This window comes from Seriola lalandi, unplaced genomic scaffold (genome assembly GCF_002814215.2).
Source record: "Seriola lalandi dorsalis isolate HSWRI2012SDOR001 ecotype SW California unplaced genomic scaffold, Sedor1 jcf7180002054581, whole genome shotgun sequence".
NCBI lineage: Eukaryota > Metazoa > Chordata > Actinopteri > Carangiformes > Carangidae > Seriola > Seriola lalandi.
The window spans coordinates 2527850-2534864 of record NW_019525134.1 but is presented as its reverse complement, the minus strand read 5'-3'; the positions used below and the strand labels follow the sequence as shown (position 1 = coordinate 2534864).

Sequence of the window (7015 nt, the reverse complement as noted above, 5' to 3'; positions counted from 1 at the left end):
CCCTTAAATCAGTCCAGCCGCACTCACAAAACAGGCCAGGTCTGGTTAATGCTGGGTCACTGATATGGGTCTGGGTGGGTCTTTTCTTTTGGTGTTAAACACAGTGTATAGGCCAATAAGAAGGAGCTGGAAATACAAAAGGAAGTCATTATTCCTGCAGGGGGAAGTGGTGTAAATGCACAGTTGCTTGTGTAATTCCTAAGCATGAACTTTTGTGTTCTTTGTGTGTGTGTGTGTGTAGATATATACATTCATGTCTACACAGTATGTATTTGTGTGTGTGAGAGAGAGAGAGAGAGAGAGAAAGAGAGATGGGGGAACAGCTGCATTGATTTGGTTTTGTTTGCTGAGTACTCGGAGCAGAAATGTAAGCCGTGGGAACACCTGGAGAGAGAGGAAAATGGGAGAAGAGGTGGTGGTGGTGTCAGCTCTGCTGTTGGCTCTGTACCAAGCATACATACATACACACACACACACACACACACACACACACACACACACACACACACACACACCTCTGGTGTGTTAGGGTAGCCTGGGATCCCAATCAGCAGCACTTAACAAAGCTTTCCTCTTTCTCCCTTTAATCGCAGGCTCAATTTGTCACTGGGGTGTCCAATTTCTGATAAGCGCTTTGACTGAGAGAGGCGAGGTGGGTGTGGGGAAGAACACAAAATGGATGCACCTGCTAACAAATGAAATCAAACCACTCCATCTTCATTTCCCCTTTTTCCGCCAGCTGGAACAATGCTGCCGCGCTTTATCCCAGCACATTGAGTTATTTCCCTCTAACCAGGCAGAAGGCCTGGCTGACTTACAGTCAAATAATTAGAAAAGGCTCAGAAGTCTACTTTTAAACCTGTGATGGGCACCTGGGCCCAGTTTCAGACCTGAAGGGAATTAAATGTACAGTAGTTGGCTAATTGTATTTTCAGAGGATTTATTTTGTTGGAGCTGGAGAACGTAAAGATGGAAACAGATCTGTTGACAGCATTACAAGGCTCTCACCATTTTTGTAGTTCAGAAATAATTCTGATTACATGTTTGATTGTACATTGCATCTTTGCAGTAGATCAGTGCAACACAGGCACATCTGTTTGTCCACGAACCACAACTATGAGATCTATAACTGAGCAACATGATAAAGCAGCTGCTTTAAGTCTGTTGAGCTGCACATAGTCTGACACACACAGAAGATTTACTGTAGCTTAGTATCTGTATATCTGTGTTGTTATAAACATGCCATCCCGGTCCTGTACCAAACCCCAGAGTCGTCTGGCATTTGACACGGCAGCATGTGACTCAGCACATTGTAGTCTGGTGTGATTTATATGGGGATATGTGAAGATAACACAGATGTGGCAGCACCATCGACATGAAGAGAGCAGTGTTGATCTCATATGAGTGAGCGTCATCCCTGAAGACTGTTCTCTGTGATGCTAACCTGCATTTGAGCTTCTCCTTGTTTCTCTGCTGTTATATCAAAAACATCATGCTAGTGTCGTGTGGTAGACGGGAGGCTGAAATATCTCAACGACGATTGCCATGAAACATTTTACAGACGTTCATGGTCCTCAGAGGATGGATCCTGATGATTTTGAAGATTCCTTGACTTTATATTTAGCACCACCAGCAGGTCAAAGTTTTCTTTAGTTATCCAGTGAAATATTTCAAGACCTACTAGATAGATTGGCACAAACGTTTGGTTTCCCCAAAGCTCAGATTCACTTTTGTGGCTTTAAGTGACGTGTCGTAGCGGTTGGATGCAATCAGGATGCACTGTCATACCTTTGGGGATCCCTTTGTGGAAACTCCCATGAGCCTCTGCTGTACACTGTGCTAAGTGCTCATTAGCAAATGTTAGCATGCTAAGACACTAAACTAACCTGCTGAACACTTGCATGTTAGCACTGTTACTGTGGGCATGTTAGCTTGCTGACGTTAGCATTTCCTGTTAACATTTCCCTCCATGTTTTCGACTAAGGCTGTTTTAGCTGCAGAATAAGCCTCCGAACATTATCACGGACGACTTCAGAGCAGCCTCTGATTAATTTGACTCATTTCATGTGTTAATCATTAATTAGTGTGAGATGTATTATGAATGTGAGTAAATCAAATCCAACCTCTAGAGCTGCTTCATGAGATATTTGCTTTTTTCTTCCACTACATGTCAGATCTTCTTTTTTTTTTTTTTTTTCCTCCCTCAAGTGGTTTAAGAGTGTCATGTCTGAGAGTCGGCTGGCGTTCTCCTCACTGAGGCATGCCCAGCTTCTGGCTGCACTCTGGATGGATTTTCAGCAGATAAATAAATAACTAGGCTGGCACTCCTCACTTTGGATCCCCTCTGTTTTGGCAGGCCATCCACACTGCATTTTCTATCAGGTGTAAACATGTCTGTCAAACGGCACAGCCAGGGACCTCTGCGTTTTGGCATTCATGACGCCATGCATGCACCGCTGCCAGCACTTTCTGTCTGCCCGCCTGACCTTGGCCAAGCTTGACATGACTGAGCACACTTAGCTCTACCTTCCACATTTGTAGGGCTCTTTGGGAAGCCAAGTGGGCTTAAGTGGCTGTTAGTGAAACTGACCCCAAGTTGAAGAATGGACCTTGGCTGCCGTCCTCGCAGCGCTGACGTAGTGGATGGGTAATGACCATGACATAGCTCTGGCAATAGCGATGGCCCGGCCAGGCCATGACACTCACTGCCTGATATCTTCTCATCCTCTCATCTCGCCACCATTACTGTCATCTTCTCCAGTGTGAGCAGCCGTGGACGTGGTCCAAGCGGCCGGGCCACAGGCTCCAACACACTGATGTAAAGACAGGACAGGGGGAATGAGGTCACTCTGATAAGATAAGGCCTCATACTTTGAAGTGTGCTTCCTTCTCTTAGTTTCATGGTACACGGCTCCTCTAAGAGCTTGTGTTCTCATTGTGAAGCCAGCGTTCTGAATCTGACACATTTGCGAAGAGTTATCCCATCCAGCTGCGGACCATGTATTATTCTAGGGGCACGCTGTCTCTCTTCACTCCACATCCACCATCTCACCTTAGGGAACTGTCACTTTTTCATCAGTTAGTTACTGAGTGTTCATGCAGCCTCATGGTTCTTTTGCAGGCCGCTCCCTCCCTCCCTCTAAAGAAGAGGAGTTTCAAGTAGCTGTCTTCCTCTCTCCCACTCTACTGCAGCAGTTTCCTTGTTTGACAGTTTCATCCCTGACACACTGAGTCTCGCAACTTGGAGACCACTATTTTACAGACTCTTAGTTTGTGTGCGAGTTGGGTTTGGATTGGTTGTCTTCTCTTTGTTTTCACCCCCCACACACACACACACACACACACACTATCGTGGCCGTCTCGCCCTTTCTCCGTTGGTGTGAGATAACACCTGGGGGTTGACGAGAGGATCTCTGCTGACTGAAAAAGCAAACGGCCTGTTCCTGTGCCTCGGGATGTGCTGGAATCATCAGGATCCATTGTGTGCGACTGTGAACCAGCCTGTCGTAGCCTAACATGCTCGTGCCCCTCTGCTAGCAGCAGAAATCCCTTTCTGCCTGTGTTGTTGGTAAAGCCTGACGGGCTAATGAAGGCCATACCAAAGTGTTATTTCTTTGTAACATGTTCAAGAGCCAAGGCTTTTTCCCCTTCCTTTTGACAGAATGCTCTGGCTTGGTATTCAAGGGTAAAGAGCTGTTCTCTTCTTCCCGCTCCTTTTCTTTCTTTACCTCCTATTCAGAGACTCTGCTTGCAAAGAAAAGTAATTTCACCCTCTCTGTCCCTGAGAGAATCAACACAGTGAAGTTGCATTGAATTTCCACTGCAACATTTTTTCTTGGCTCTATTTCAGACCCATAACCTGGGGGTAAACATGCAATTAAAATAACAGCAGCCTGCTTTCTCCTCCACTCTCCTCTCCTTCAGCCGTTAGCACAAGCCATGTACAACATGGTGACTTGGTTCTCCTAATTGGTTTTTCTTTTAATTGGTATAGAAAAGCTGCTAATATTCAACCAACAAGCAAACATACTTTCTCACCTTGTTTTTTTTTTTTCTTTATAGTTTTTCTCCACTAATATTGTTGTACACAACTTCTAATGAGCTTATTTTTAGCTTTTCCTCATGCATTACTGCTGGTGGATATTTTAATAGACGATTTCCTATGCAGTTAGCCTGATGCTATTCCCAAATTTCTAATAAATGCAGATCCTAGCTGATGGAGTGGATATTGATCAAAGCATTCTGCACATGAATGCAGTAACTGGTCTAATTTCCTAAATGGTTTCCATCTATCCTTGTCTTCCTCTCTTCTTTGCAAATTTTTTTTTTTTTTTTACTTGCAGACAGCTTTCTTTTTCTCCTCTCCCGCTGAGGAATGAAAAGAAAATATAGGTCAGCTTTTATGGGAGCAATTTGACACATGACACAAGCCATGTGCATCACTTGCTCAAGTCCTGCTTTGTCTGCTACGCCTTTATTTGTCTATAATGAAAGCCACACAGTTATTCACACACTTTTATTACGGTTCTATAAGTAGCCGGTGGAGACTTGCCGAGTCACGGGGGCCCCCTAATACTCTGAGAACCCCGTGGTGTCTGTCTGCATGGGGCTGATAGTGTGAGACGCCTGGCTAAACTCCACCAAGCCAATCCCTGCTTCACAAGCCTGCCCAGCTGGCCCGGCCTTCACAGACACAACTTTGTTTCCACTCAGGACAGGAGGGGCTGTGTCTCTGTGTGACAAAGGCTGCTAAGCCACGGAGGTAGACACCTACCAGGATGGATGGATGGATGGATGGATGGATGGATGGATGGATGGACGGACGGACAGACGGACCCCCTGCCTGGTGGTCACAGGATAATTAAAACCAGGCACCTCTAGCTTTTAGTGAGCTCAGTCTCTGTCTGGACTCTGTCAGGTGTAGTCATCCTGCTATGGATACAAACAGTGTAATGTGTTGAAACCCCCCCCCCCTTGTGTGGGGGTGTTTGCCTTTGTAGAAAGCGACAGTGTTTGGCGTGTGATGTATATTTGAAGTCGCTGTGGCAGTGGAGCTGATAAACGAGTCAGTAGACGTCAGGCTTCTGTCTGTCGGGCTTCATCTCCTCCTGCTCTCCGCTGTAAAGCAGAGTGTCAGCTGGGGCATTACCATAGGCTGACCTTTGCCGCTACACTCCCCACTGCACAGTTTTCTGACATTCAGGGGCGCTGTGGGGGAGGCAGGAAGGGGCTGGGCTGGTGGGCTGTTGGCTGTTTTTTTTTTGCCTGTAGTGTTCTGATGTGTGTGTTCTTATAACAAATGAAGTGACAGTTTATGCTGGTGTTTTTTCGGGGGTTTTTTCCCCTATTCATTTCATTCTCCTGCCACTGCTTTGCTTTTGAAACCCCAAGCAAAGACACTGTTGTATTTGATATTTACTTTTCCTCCACCCCAAACCTGCCTGTTGTCAAAGAGATTTCTGTTATCTTTGTGTGAAATCTTGGCACCCTGATAAATGAGAGAGGGCTGGAAATCTTGCCTGCTGACATCAAGGCGCTATGTACCTAAAATCCTTCCAAGGCCGAGGGAAAAGAATAACATATCAGGCCAATTAAAGTTAATGCATGGTGACACGCTGAATCGAGGGCAGGGATTGCTGCCATATGGCGGTCCAGGCTGTAAATCAGAAAGCAGGGGAAAGAGAGGAGGATGAGAGGAGGATGAGAGGAGTGGGAGGCTGGGCAACAGAAAGGGTGACGCAGCATCAACGGCACAAAACATCCCCAAAATCCTCCGATCTGTCTCAAGACCGCCGCTCCACCGCACACCAGTCTCCTCCCTCTCTCTACCCTTTTCTCCCTTCCTCCCCTCCCCCCTACCCCTGCAGCACCCCAAGGTGCAGCGCTCTCAGGTATCTGTGTAGAGCTGGCAGCTTCATTAAGGCTTGTTTTTTCTCCTCTCACTGGGAGGATTTAAATGAGCTGTCATCCTGACCTTTTTGAGCTCCTGCTTTTTAAAGAAGGTTCAGGCACCCCACCACCCCAAACCTGCCACCCGTCTTTCTCTCTTTCCACCTTTCTCTCTCGCTTTGTCACTCTTTCCTGCACTTGTCTCTTCTCCCTGCAGGGGGGAAGACACTTTTAAGCCATCACCCTGCGGCAGACAGGCATGCCAAGGTTGTTTTGTGGGTAATTGCCTCTCTCATAGACGCTGTTTGTCTGCACACACTTGCCGCCCTCTTCTGATGCCACGCAGCAAAAGGGGAAGGCACGGACTCTGTAGACTTAATTTGCTCCCTGACTGTTCTTCAGTGCTGATTAAGCAAGCATCTGTGGTGTTTTGAATACAGCAGTAAGCCAAGTGGAGCATGGCTAACGCTTTCTCCCTCTCTATTACATCAGGTTATTGCACAAAGTGGCAGGCATTTATTGGAGCTGTAGCCCTGTTCGTTCATTTCTCCTCACCACATCCTGAGCCGGCTCCATTGTTTAATGTCCCCAAAATAAAGGCCTCTGTGAGGTCTGGAGGACTGCAGTATCGATCAGAGACTCACTAACTTGTCAGCTCCAGGCATCTTGAGTGTGTTCTTTTCGAGTGTACAGGAGTCATTAATTTCCTCCGGCATGGTCTGGTGGAGACGGGGAGGTAAAGCACAGGTAGCAGGGTCCAACTAGCTGACTAACATGCAGGGCGAGGAGGAGGAGGAGGAGGAGGAGGAGGAGGAGGAGGAGGAGGAGGGACTGAGTCGATTTAAAGCTGCGAGCCCCTCGGGCCCAGTCTGCCCGTTTTACTTCAGCTGTTTGATGTTTAATTGAAGTTGTTATTGGCATCAAATGTCACCTTACCTGATGCTCCAGGTGTGAATCAGTTTCTAATTGAAAGGTAACTATGTCTCCCTCAGCCCCGAGCCTCCGGGGATCGGCCACAGAGTTCTATTAGTCCGGACCCAGCCTCTGTATCGCCACGCTCCATGTGCTGCCTCGCAGTTATGTCTGACTGCTGACCACCGCCCCCCCCTCCCCCCCCCCCCCCCCC

At 47.2% G+C, this 7015-nt stretch overlaps 1 protein-coding gene across 1 annotated transcript in view; it reads left to right on the top strand.

Moving 5' to 3' along the window:
• The window catches only part of fam222ba (family with sequence similarity 222 member Ba), a 28748-nt gene that overhangs the window by 12462 nt on the left and 9271 nt on the right, over nucleotides 1-7015 (top strand). The gene's annotated exons all lie outside the window — the stretch shown is intronic.